A 13,413-nucleotide genomic window follows, 5' to 3' on the forward strand; every position below is an offset into this window, starting at 1 on the left:
GGAATAAAGGAAGGTTGCAGATGTGGTGTAACTGAGAAACTAAATCTTTCATTTATTTTAAATTACTTTAAAGTAGTCACATGGGGTTAGTGACTATTCTATTGCAGAGTGGAGGATCATATAGTTTTGTGTAACAATGCCACAAGAGTGGAAATCTTCACCCAAAACAATCCTCAGGGGGAAAAAAACACACAAGAGCATTGATAGAGCTAGCAATTTGTCATCTTATTAATCTTTTCTTAATGGAAATGCTGACAGATTCTTAACAGTGTCTAAGAAAATGCAATTAATCCACAGACTCAGATTTAAAGAATCCTGCCTTCCCGAATGTTGGCAGCTGGCAGAAGCCAGGGATGGCAGTGTGAGGTGCCCCATACCACCAGCTAATGGTCTGAAAGAGGACAGAGAAGGCAAATGGAACCCACTTCAGCAGCCCATCTTTTACCCACTTGACAGACTTTAGAGACACCCTGTCTTGCTTCTCCTAATCGCTGTTCTGTATGTTGAGAGGACATATCAGACAGTTACACCATTGAAACTGACCCACAGCAATGAACGTAGTAGGAATAACTGATCTTGCATTACTTGGTGCTGGGCAGTGCAGTGCAGTCTCCCGAGATGGTAGTCCAGAGTGGCAAACCTGCCAAAGATGGAGAAAACAGATAATAGTGTATGTCATCTAGTGAACGTAGTTGGCATCTGTGTCTCGGCCATTCAGCACGCTCATAGACGGGAAACCCAGCCCAAGGAGCTGTTTAACAGATCTCAGAACAGGTGAAGGACCCCCGCCCCGCCAATTAAGGATCTATTGAATAAGACTGTCTCTTCTTATCAGTAAGCAAGTTCCACTCTGCAATTCCACTCCAAGCCTTATGAATTGCCTAAGATTCTGAGCCGTTTTCAATAGAATAAGCAAATCAGCAATAGCTGAGGTGGAAAAATGCCCTATCAGTGTGCTCTGCAAAAGCAAGGCCTTGGTCCAAACCTGGGGCCCGCAGAAAGGTGGTGGAGAAACAGATGGTGAGGATGAGGAGTGAAAGGACTGAGACAAGCCTCCAAAGCCACCAAGAGAATTGGGAGAAATTCTGAAAGTTGGGTATTAGGGCCTATGCAATGCAGGGCAACATAAGAATTAAAGGAATTTTTTTGTCATCACTATAAGGATAAAATAATTAACAGCAGAGGAAAAAGGAAAATAAAAATCAGCACAAAAACAGGGTTCTCTTTCCAGTCTGTGCTCTGCATGGTGCCTTTACACTCACCAAGCTACTTTCAGAGACAGAACCTGTCACATACTTCATTCGTATCTACCAAAGTCCAGCACATTTCTGGGCACATAGTAGACCCTTAAAATACTAATCAGTTTGAAGTTACTGTGCTACATGGTGACTTTTCTAAGCCAGTACTTCTCAAACTTTCATGTGCATATTAATCACCTGCATGGTTTGTTAAAATGATTTAAATTTTGAATCTCTTTTTTAAGAGACAGGATCTCGCTCCGTCACCCAGGTTGGAGTACAGCAGTGCAATCAGAGCTCACTGCAGCCTCAATCTCTTAGGCTCAAGCAATCCTCCCACCTCAGCTTCCCCAGCAGCTAAGACTACAGACATGCACCACTGTATTAGTCCGTTTTCATACCGCTATGAAGAACTGCCCAAGACTGAGTAATTTATAAAGGAAAGAGGTTTAATTGACTCACAGTTCAGCGTGGCTGGGAAGGCCTCAGGAAACTTACAATCATGGTGGAAGGCAAAAAGGAAAGCAAAGCACCCACCTTCACAACGTGGCAGGAAGGAGAAACGCCAAGCAAAGGGGGAAGAGCCCCTTATAAAACCATCAGATCTTGTGAGCACTCACTCACTAGCACGAGAACAGCATGGGGGAAACTGCCTCCATGATTCAATTACCTCCACCTGCTCTCTCCCTTGACATGTGGGGATTATGGGGATTATAATTCAAGATGAGATTTAGGTGGGGACATAAAGCCTAACCATATCAACCACCATGCCTGGCTATTTTTTTTAAGAGATGGGATCTTGAAATGTTTCCCAGGCTGGTCTCATATTCCTGCCCTCAAGCAATCCTCCTACCTCAGCCTCCCAAAGTGCTGGAATTACAGGTGTGAGCCACCGCACCTGGCCTGTAAATCACTGTTTCAGTAGCTCTGGAATGAGGCTTGAAATTCTGCATTTCTAACACATTCCCAAGGGAGGCCAACAAGCTGGCCATGGACCACACTTTGAACAATGAGCCCTTATTTTTCTCTGCTGGTCACAAGCTAGCTTAGCCGGTTGAAAACCACACTAGGGCAATCAAGGACATCAGTTTGATCTCCATCAGGGGAATCCCTATTGCTCCATGGTTGCAGACTGAACCCACAGCTCCAGCCAGTTATCTTGGGTCTTGGATACACAGTCACACACACACACACACACACACACACACACACACACACACACAGTGGGGAAATACAATGGGAAGAGATCACCAGGCCTATCTGAAGGCTGGCATATTATACCTGGGCTGCCATGGGGCAGCCCCACCTAAGTAATAGCTATGTTCTCCAGTAGCCCTGACTCTGCCCTTCCCCTCCCCAATGTCCTCTTAACCCTATTCTCTGGACATTGATTTTAGAATTGCTTTTAGACAAATTCACTCAGAAGCAGGACTGCAAACAAGTCTCCTCTCTCATGCTGACTGGATGATCCAAAGTGGCTGCCTACAGAGCTATCTTGAAAAAGACTCTGAAACCAGATTCTGGCTCTGCTGGAATAGCTATCATCATGGATTAATGTTGTCTAGTGTGGGGGAAAGATGGGGAAAGTGGCAGCATAGCCAGCATGGGGCAGACTCTAAGCAGGTGTGAGGATTTTACAGGGAGGCTTATCTTGCCTCCTCTCAGATTCCAGAACAAGGGGAAGCTGGTGGGCAATCACAGGGCAATTCCTCTAGCACTCCTCGGAGCTCATTCAGCATGAAACTCTTCTGATGAGGGCACAAGTGCTTCGCTGTGTCCTGCTCACTGGCTCGGGCTGAAGAATCAGGCCCCAGGTCTCTTAACTTTCATCCAAGGCACTTCTGTCTGAAAGGGGCACTAAGAAGAAATGAACACTTTAATGTGACTAGTCAATGATTAGCCTTTGAGTTCATCCTTCCTCAGTGTACCATAGGAAAATACATTCTTCCTTGAGCTATAACAGTGGGAATATTCCAGAACTCTGCCTTTTTCACAACAGCAGTATCTGCGTTATTAAGAAACAGATGGGAGACTGGGTACTTCCTGCTTTGAAGTCTGAGGCACATGCCTATACTTCTCTAAAGAACTCAAACCATTAAGTAATTACTTTTATGAAACTGCATTATCTGGAACTCTACCCTTGTAACCTATCCGCTGAACAACCCTAAGTGCAGGATCCTCATATCACAGAAATGGGCCTCCTGCTGTTTGTTCCCTTCTGCAGAATTATTGGCTTCATCTACTCAGGGACATAAGTGAGGGCTGTGAGAAACAGAGTGAGGTATCTAGGTGTGCTTGCATGCCACCTCCAGATTCTGATTTCACCAACCTGCTGTTCATAATAGAGCTAAGTCCATACATAACCTGGTATGTAAAATTCAGAGCTCCAGTGGCACCCAGGCAGATAGCATGTAGGCATCAGATCCATGAAGAACTGCAAAAATAATATTAAAGATTTAAAAATATGTTTTTGTTGTTGTTTCTGAGACAGGGTCTCATTCTGTCACCTAGGCTGGAGTGCAGTGGCATGATCATGGCTCATTGCAGCTGACGTCTCAGACTCAACCGATTCTCCCACCTCAGCCCACCAAGTAGCTGGAACCACAGGCATGCACGACCAAGCCTGGCTAATTCTTTTTTTATAGAGATGGGGTCTCCCTATGTTGCCCAGGCTGGTCTGAAACTCCTGGGCTCAAGGAATCCTTCCGCCTAGGCCTCCCAAAATGCTGGGATTACAGGCATGAGCTACACGCCTGGACAAAAAAAAAAAAAAAATACAGTTTTAAGAAATTTCTTCACTGCATATTTGCTACTGTACTTAATGTTCATGAACTGTTAAAGTTGCTGTGTACAAAGATGGAATTCATGTAATAGAACTCCTCAATGTGACAATAGGCCTATACTATTATTTGCTGTGTGATGATTCATTTAATTCTCCTATGCTTATATCTATTTGCACAGCTTATGAAATCCTTGCTCATTTATACGTTAGGGCTTCACTTGGATGCAACCCATCATCTGTATGTTAATATTTGTTACTAGGATTCTTTTCTCATTGGCCCGTAATAAAGTAGTACGTATCTCAAAAAAATATTCGTAAAGCAAGAAGTAGAAAAGACAACTAATCTGGATCTTCTTGGAAGGGTTTAATAATGCATGGCTCTAGACTCCCAAACCTGCCCAAGAAGGAAGAGGTCTGGAGAGATCATATGCATGTGTCACATGTGTGCATATAGGCACAGTGGTCCATGGCTATGTTGAATTTTCTAACGTAGCTTCCAGGAGACAGGCACAGTGGCTTGCATCTGTAATATCAGCTACTTGGGAGGCTGAGGCAGGAGGATCGCTTGATCTTGGAAGTTCAAGACTAGCCTGGGAAACATAGCCATCTCGAAAAAAAAATTTTTTTTGGCCGGGCACGGTGGCTCACACCTATAATCCCAGCACTTTGGGAGGCCGAGGCGGGTGGATCACCTGAGGTCAGGAGTTCAAGATCAGCCTGGCCAACATGGTGAAACCCCATCTCTACTAAAAATTAAAAAATTAGCCAGGTGTGGTGGCAGACACCTGTAATCCCAGCTACTTGGGGTGCTGAGGCAGTAGAATCACTTGAACCCAGGAGGCGGAGGTTGCAGTGAGCTGAGATCGTGCCACTGCACTCCAGCCTGGGTGACAAGAGCAAGACTCTGTCTGAAAAAAAATAAATAAATAAGAAGAAAAAGCTAGACAAACACTTGTTAACCAGAGACCCCTCTTGGAAAGAGCTTATGCTCTGAGAACGGATCAGATCAAGGATTGAATATGATGTTGGACCTAGAAATTCCACTTCTAGTAATCTAATCTACAAGTATACAGAGAATATTAGAGGTTGTTCACTCTGGCATTGTTTGTCACAACAAAAACTGGAAACAACCTATGTGTCCACCAGAAGGGAAAGTAGTTACATAAAACATGGTACCTTTATTCAGTCGGCTGCTATATAGATATTTAAAGGAATGCAGTAATTCTGTTTGTGCTGCTATGGAAAGAGCTCTTAGCTATATTGTTAAGTGAAAATAGTAAGCTATAGCATCGTGGATATATTGGACCCCCATTTATGTATATGTACAAAATAATTGTATCAAAATACACACAAAACCCTTAATGGTGTTTACATGTGGAGAGTAGGACTTAGAATGTGTTTTCCTATCCCAAGAGTAAAAATGAGACTTTCTCATCCTCATTTTCCCTTTTATATACCATTTGAATTTTTCTCATGTGTATATGCTATTTTCATCATTGAAAAATAAAATCCTACTTCTGCCACTTAACAACTGTGGTTGATTGCAAAAGTAGACCCAATTATCACCCCTATCTCTCTGTGCTCCCCTTTGCAATATGACTTTGCAGGTCTTTCCATCTAGTGGTGGAGTCTATTTCACCTTCCCTTGCATCTGGGCAGGCCTCATGACTTGCTTTGGCCAACAGATTATGGTAGACGTGGTGCAGTGCCAGTTCCAAGCCTAGGCATCAGGAGGCCTTGCACCTGCCCACTCTTCCTCTTGGAATCCTACCAATCTGCCATGTGAACAAGCCCAGGCTAGCCTGTAGGAGCATGAGAGCAATCATGGGGCCAGTTGTGCCCTACTCCTAACAATCCAGCTGACAGCCAGACAAGCTCTAAAACTGTGAGCTAAATAACTGCTTGTTGTTTTAAGCCACTAATTTGGGGATTGTTTGTAACACAGCAAGATCTAACTGGTCTTCCAACCATGTCATCTTGGGAAGCATCTCTTTCCTTTTTTGAAAGACAGGGCTAATTATCCACTACATTTTTTTTCAAAAGTTTAAGTGAGATAACATGTAACAATTCAAATAGTAGTTCCTTTCCCCTTCCCCAATGCCAATGATAGAATATGAATCTTGAAGGATGGATGCCCTCACCAAGCCAGAAGGAAGGCATCATCCTGTGCCTGCCTGAAAAGTTGATGACTTCACCCAGTGGCACAGGCCTGGGGTTGGAAGTGCCAGAATTACAGGTGGGTGGAATTGTGGGTGTCTACTGGGAACACTGAGTAAGGTCTTCCTAGCCAGCCCCTACAGAAAGAGCTCTGAATGTTCAGTAAGAGGACATGCAAATCTATACACTGGGGGCACCTCCTGACAGAGCTGGAGATGGAGAGAAAGGACTAGAACTTTCTCAGCAGGGCCACTCTGGAGGTCAGCTCAAAGCCAGGAAGCGGTGAGAAGATTCCTAATGGAAGTCTTTACTTCAGCAGAATTTGCCACAGCTGTGGCAGCCATCACAGCCCCTCACCCATTAGGTGGCTGCAGTGCAGAGCTGTTGGAGGTCTTTCTCCTCTGGAGATAGCAGAACAGTCTTCAGGGATTATCCATGGTCATAAAGTCATGTTATTCCCCCAAGGCTGCCAACCTCATGGGATTTCATGCGGTGGCCACAGGAGATCCAGCCTCCAGCTTCTCCGGCTGTTCCAAGTAATGGCTCTGAGCTGCCCTGCTCCTGTGAATGGTTCAAGAGGAAGGGTTCTCTCCCTTTGAGGGGCCCTGGGGAATAGCTCCACAGGATCCTGGAACACTAGAGCCTGGTAAGCAAGATAAAGGAAAGGAAGCCTGCCTGAGCATGAGCAGTCTTCCACCAGAGTGAGGCCTGACAGAAAACAGAAAGAGAGAGTTGCCCAGCCCTTCTACAGAAAGAAGACCCTGAGAACTAATCATGCATCCACTGCAGGATGCTCAAAGAATCTTGAGACTGATAGGACAGTGGCCAGCTCATTCATCTGAGAGGATGGGTGGAGAATGCCAGGCAGTGCTGGGCATCTGTCTTAGTTCATTTTCTGTTGCTAGAATAAAATACCACAGACTGGGTAATTTATAAAGAAAATAAATGTATTTCTTACAGTTCTGGAGGCTGGGAAGTCCAAGGTCAAGGGGCTGCATCTGGTGAAGGCCTTCTTACTGCATTATAATGTGGCAGAGGCCATCACATGGCGAGAGGGCAAGAACGTGCCAGCTCAGGTCTCTCTTCATCTTCTTATAAAGCCAACAGTCCCATCATGGGAGTCCCACCCTGATGACCTTCTGTAACCCTAATTACCCCCCAAACGCCCCATCTCCAAATGCCATTGACATATGACTTTGGAAATTAAGTTTCCAACACATGAAACTTGGGGGATACATTCAAATCATAGTGGCACCCATCTTTTCTTCAGGTTCCATATCAGGAATTCTATCCTATGAGAGAGGCCAGGTGGAAAAGCAGGGGAGATGTGTTGGAAGGACATCTTACACACAGGGAAGAGCATGAGGACAGGCACAGGGACAGGAGGGCCTGAAATGACACTATAGTTTAGAGCGGCTGGAACTTACCAGCATGTGGGCCATAGCACTGACAGCCAATAGGGTGTGAAGGGATGGGGAGGACAGGTCATCCTAAAGAACCTGAATTTCATCTTGAAGGCAATATGATATTTTTACTATCAACTGGAGAGGGGGAATCTGGCACAGATCCTAGCACATAGTAAATGCTCAGTCATTGTTGGATAGATGAATTTAAGAAGAAATGAATCTGGGTCCCTGTAAGCCCTCAATTTCAGCAGTCTATTAAATTTGGGAGACTCTCACTCGATTTTTAATTATATTAATAAAAGCTGCAATTACTCATTGAGTGCTTATTATTAGTATCATCTCACTGTCTCTCATATATAGCTGAACATTGGAACGGTCTACAGAGATTTTAAAAATATTAATGGCTGGCTCCCACACCCAGAAATTTTGCTTTAACTGGTCTGGGTGCTCCCTGGCAGTTGGACTTTCGAGACTCCTATGGTGATTCTAATGTACAACCAAGTTTGAGACCCATTGTCCTATCTCATTTAATCTTCACAACATTCCCATGAGATAGACATTTTCTTTATCCCAGTTTGCAAGTGAAGAAAGGGAATCTTAAAAAATATTAAATAACTTGCCCAAGATCACATACTTCAGGCTGGGTGTGGTGGCTCATGCCTATAATCCCAGCACTTTGGGAGGCTGAGGCAGGAGGATCACTTGAGCTTGAGAGGTTGAGGCTGCCGTGAGCCGCGATCGTACCATTGCACTCCAGCCTGGGTGACAAAGCAAGACCCTGTCTCAAAAAAAAAAAATCACACAATTTAGTAACTAGCAAATTCAGCATACAAAGCTGCCATGGATTTTCCCAGAGATACAGGAAAATAACCAGAAACTTTCACACTCACCTTTCTTCTTTTCTCCGGAAGTTCTCAGTGATTAAAACAAAAGACTTCTTTTTACATGAATCTTGGAACATTGAGTGATCTGTATGTTTGTGAAAGAGAGAGATTGACAGGATGATTATGAGTCAAGCTGAAGTTTATCAACTGTCAGACTTGCTTAAAGTATTAGAGTTGAGACTTACGCAGGTTTAACCAGAGAAAGAGGGATTAGACTGTTCTGTTTTCCCAGAGCTGGAGGCAAAAGGGTAGGGTGATGGCCTCTATGCTCCTGGACCAGGCAAAGAGAGAGCAAAATGAGGTAAAGAGGAAGACGGTGGTGATTCAGCTGAGGAAGGGTGGAAGAGTGAGTGCTGACAAGCTCTTCTCATTCTCCTGCCAGTACAAGCAGCTGTCTGCTCTTTTAATAATTCTTTGTCTTCTCCAAAAGGGCAAAACACGTTCTACATAAAGACGCTTCTGTTAGCAGCTGTGGTGGTGATTTCAAAGGCGGGGGGTCGGGGGAGTGGAAAAGACAAAATTTTCATGATTCTTTTTCCTCAAATGTGTTGGGCTACTGTGGTAAGGAAAGGAAATGCATTACTAAATCAAGTGGTAGCTGGGTCCCTCTGCTGATGGGCACAGCATTAAACGGCGTGGCCACTCAGCACAGTGGATGCAGCCTCCAGGGGAGAAAGGGGGTGTGGTGGGGAAGCCGCTTTGCAGTTGCAGCGCTTCATAAGATCTAACTCTACCCAACAGTTTTTCTTAGAGATTACTCCTGTGTGCATTAGGCCTCTTTTGGTTTTAAGTAACAGAATACAGTTTGATCTAGCATCTTCAGAAATGTATTAAAATGGTGCAGGAGTATCTCTCCACACAGGACCCAAAATATAATTATAGAGCTGGACTTCAGGAAGGAGCTGGAAAGTTGTCAAGACTCCCTGCTCCTCCAACAGCTGTTCGTTTTTTCTCACTCTACAGATCCCACATACCCTCCACTGCTCCAGTCCCCAGGACAAGAAACACGGCCACTGACGCAGGCTGCCACGCTGACCCAGGCCAGCTGCCTCAGTCCAGACTCCTGGGGCAGGGTTGCCGAGAGGCCTAACTTGGGTCAGGGTAAATTCCTGGTCCAACTAGTTGGAGACATGGGGGAGGTACACGAAAGGCTGCTGAGGTTGAGAGCTGCTGTGTGTGCGGGAAACAGTTAAGAGAAAGGGGTCATTTTAAGTTTCAAAAGAGACTCCAGAAAGTGCTGAGAGTAGGTGTCAAAACAGTTCCTGACTTTCACATCTCCGTAAGCACCACTCATTCCCTCCACCCCACCTCCGTGTGCACAGATGAGGAAGACCTCCCCATCAGCCAGCATGCTTGAAGTTACTTTCCTGCAAATCCAAGGAGTTTCTCAGCTTGGCAGCCAGACAGACTCATGTAGCTGTATTAGAAGTGATGCTAACCAGGCACAATCAAGGCTCTTTAAAATACAGTGTGGGCTGGGTGCAGTGGCTCATACCTGTAATTCCAGACCTTTGGGAGGGTAAAGCAGGAGGATCACTTGAGGGCAGGAGTTCAAGACCAGCGTGGGCAACATTGCGAGATGCTCGTCTCTAAAAAAAAAAAAAAAAAAAAAAAAAAAAAAATAGCCAGGCATGGTGCTATGTAACTGTAGTCCCAGCCAGTTGGGAGGCTGAGGTGGGAGGATGGCTTGAGCCCAGGAGTTTGAAGCTGCAGTGAGGTTTGATTATGCCACTGCACTCCAGCCTGGGTGACAGTGTGAGACCCTGTCTCTACCAAAAAATGTAAAAACATAAAAACAATTGGCCTGGTGTGGTGGCACACTCCTATAGTCCCAGCTACTGGGGAGGCTAAGGCAGGAGGATTGCTTGAGCCCAGGAGTTCAAGGCTACGTGAACCATGATCAAACCACTGCACTCTAGCCTGAGTGACAGAGCAAGATCTTGTCTCAAAAAAATAATAATAAAACAAAATAAAGATTGTGGCTGACTCCGCCCCTCAGTGAGCCATGAGAGTCACCTGAGATGCAGCTATCCTGGGTGGTTTCAAAGAGAAGGAATCCAGAGAAGGGCAACCTAAGTGCTGAAGACACAGGCCCTGGAGCAAATAGCAGACTTCTGGTCACTGCTCATTACTGGCACCGGCTCAGTGGTGCCTGACTGGGGAACAGCCTCAGAGGAAGCTGCCCCAGCCTCGCCAGAGTGGGAGATGACAAGGAACGCTCTCCTGGACCAAAAGCAGAGAAATTATCTCAACCCACAGACCCGAAGAAAACAACATGGACACCATCCCTGAAAACATCTCCCCACGCAGGCAGGACGTCCCATCTTTTCGCCTTTTTCTTTTTAATGCCTCCTTCGGGCAGAGAGAATGGTCTGGTTAGGTCCAAGTTTTGACATTAGAATGTTGACAGGATAAGTAGTCCATAAACTGAATACCCTGCAATCTGAGCTGGGCCACCAAAAATCCCATTCTTGGGGCCCCAAATATCTGTCCTTTTCTTAAAAAACACTTTCTAATGTCTATTTGTAGGTGGAAGGGTGATGATGACCTGTAGAATGGTAGGTCATGGTCAGTTCTCCATCCACCAGGTGGGACAAGGAGACAGTGTAGAACAGTGGCTCCCAAACTTGGCATGCATCCAAATCACTGCAGGGATGTTGAAGCAGATTGCAGGGTCTTCTTTTCAGAGTTCCCAATTCAGTAGGCTGTTGGTGGGGCCAAGTAATTTTCATTTTAATGAGTTTACAGATGATGTGGATGCTGCTGAGAACCACTGGAGCAGAAGATAATGTTAGTTGGTTTTATTTCTTAAAGCATAAAATATTAGCCATCTGCAGATAAAGAAGGCAGAAGGGACTGTGTAACAAGCATGTTCATTCTGTCTTTTGATATGTCCATCCCTTAAATAGATGTAGTCCTTTGAATTTTCATCCCTTCAGACTGATTCTGAAAGCCAATTTAACCTGATTTTACCTTGATAAAAACAAAAAATAGTGGGCCCACAAATCTGTAAGAAAAAGACAACTGGCCCAATAGAAAAATGAGCAAACAATGCAGGCAGGCCTTTCACAGAAGAGGAAACAGAAATTGCCAATCGACCTCTGAAAAGAGGTTCAATCTCTCTGGTAATCAGTAAGATGTAAATTAAACCCACAACGAAATACCATTTCATAGCAACCACAATGGCTAAAGTTTCAAAGTCAGATGCTGCTTCATGAGGGTGTGGAAAACAGTTATTTTCATGCACTGCTAGTGGATGGAAATAGGCACAACTTCTTTAGAAAACAATTTGGCACTTCTGATGAGGTTATGTAAGTCCTCTAGCAATTTAACACTTAGGAAAATAACCTAGAGAAACTCTTGGACCTTTGCTCCAGGAGACAGATAAGACTGTTCAGAGCTGTGCAGCTCACAGCAACAAAAGCTGCAATGTTTATTGACAGAAGATGGAGAAACGGTGATGTATTCATCAAATGGATGGCAGTCAGCAGAAAAACTATATGAACTGCGGCTATAGATATCAATAGGATGAAGCTCAAAAACAATGCTGGCTGGAAGCAACTCACAAAAGGAACATATCATGTGATTCCATTTATGTAGGAAAAACCTCAGAGTACATTATTTAGAGGTCCATACAGGATACCCTTGGAGGAGGGAGGAGGTAGATTTGGAGAGAAGCACATAGGGGTACAGTGATCAGCTGTCCAGGCTGAGACTAAATGGTTAACTAGGACCTGCGACGTTCAGTGCTAAAACCAGGACAGTTCTGGACAAACCAGAAGGAGGCAGTCACCCCTTGGACAGGTTCAAAGATATTGGTAATGTTTTAGTTCATTACAGCTGAGATATGAGAACATGGTGGTTTTTTATTTTTGTTTAGTCTTTTAAAATGTATGTATATGTCACATAAACTTTTGTATGTGTGATATATTTTACAACTTGTAAAAATGTGCAAAATGTTGAAAAAATACACAAAGAAAGATATACCATGACAGAGGATAAAACTGTAAATCAGTACAACTTTTCTGGAGGGCAATTTGGCAACAATATATTTCAAAAGCCGTAACAATACACATAATCTTTAATCCAGAAAGTTAACTTCCATGATTCAACACACTGGAAAAAAATCAGATATGTGAACACAAATGTGTACATAGAGGTGTTCATTATTACAGTAATTCTAATATCAAAAAATTAGAAACGTTAAATGTTCAGCAAAAGGAAATTTTAAAATTAAGGTACATTCATATGGTTTATAACTCTGCACCCATTTATTTATTTATTTAATCCTTTTTTTCTATACTTTAGGAGTACCAGGGTACTAATGGTTTTTTGTTACATGATGAATTGTATAGAATTCATCTACATGTTGGGTACAACGTACACTCCTCAAGTGACTGGTGCACTGAAACCTGAGACTTCAGCACTCCTCACCCGAGTAGTGTACATTGTACCCAGTATGTACTTTTTAACCCACAGCCCTCTCCCGGTTCCTTCCCCTGAGTCTCCAGTGTCCAATATAACACTCTGTTTGCCCTTGTGTCCACATAGCTTAGCTCCCCCTTGTAAGTGAGAACATATGGTATTTGGTTTTTCCATTCCTGAGTTATTTCACTTAGAGTAATGGCTTCCAGCTCCATTCAAGTTGCTGCAAAAGACATTATATTGTTCTTTTAATGGCTGAGTAGTATCCCATGGTATATATATACCACATTTTCTTTATCCACTCCTCAGTTGATGGGCACTTAGGTTGGTTTGATATCTTTGTAATTGTGAATTGTCTGCACCTATATAAATTACGTTAATTTCTAAAATTAAAAGCATACAAAAAAAGGACTGTGGTTATTGTCATAAAACATCTTCAGAGGCCGGGCACGGTGGCTCATGCTTGTAATCCCAGCACTTTGGGAGGCCGAGGCGGGCGGATCACCTGAGGTCAGGAGTTT

At 44.0% G+C, this 13,413-nt stretch overlaps 1 long non-coding RNA gene across 10 annotated transcripts in view; it reads right to left on the reverse strand.

The window, feature by feature from the left end:
• Positions 1 to 11,112, reverse strand: part of LOC129393104 (uncharacterized) — an 83,373-nt gene extending 72,261 nt beyond the window's left edge. For 4 of the 10 annotated variants that reach the window (XR_010109164.1, XR_008619757.3, XR_008619756.3 and 1 more), the window contains exons 1-5: positions 8,653 to 11,109; positions 8,474 to 8,552; positions 8,218 to 8,361; positions 3,603 to 3,672; positions 544 to 3,095 (exon numbers count right to left, since the gene is read on the reverse strand). This is a non-coding gene — a long non-coding RNA (uncharacterized LOC129393104). Of the gene's footprint in view, positions 1 to 206; positions 3,096 to 3,602; positions 3,673 to 8,217; positions 8,362 to 8,473; positions 8,553 to 8,652 lie in introns of those variants that run through there. The other 6 variants (XR_008619754.3, XR_008619760.2, XR_008619759.2 and 3 more) reach the window with 4 other exon arrangements.
• Positions 11,113 to 13,413: the final 2,301 nt, after the last annotated feature.

This window comes from Pan paniscus, chromosome 11, assembly GCF_029289425.2.
Source record: "Pan paniscus chromosome 11, NHGRI_mPanPan1-v2.0_pri, whole genome shotgun sequence".
NCBI lineage: Eukaryota > Metazoa > Chordata > Mammalia > Primates > Hominidae > Pan > Pan paniscus.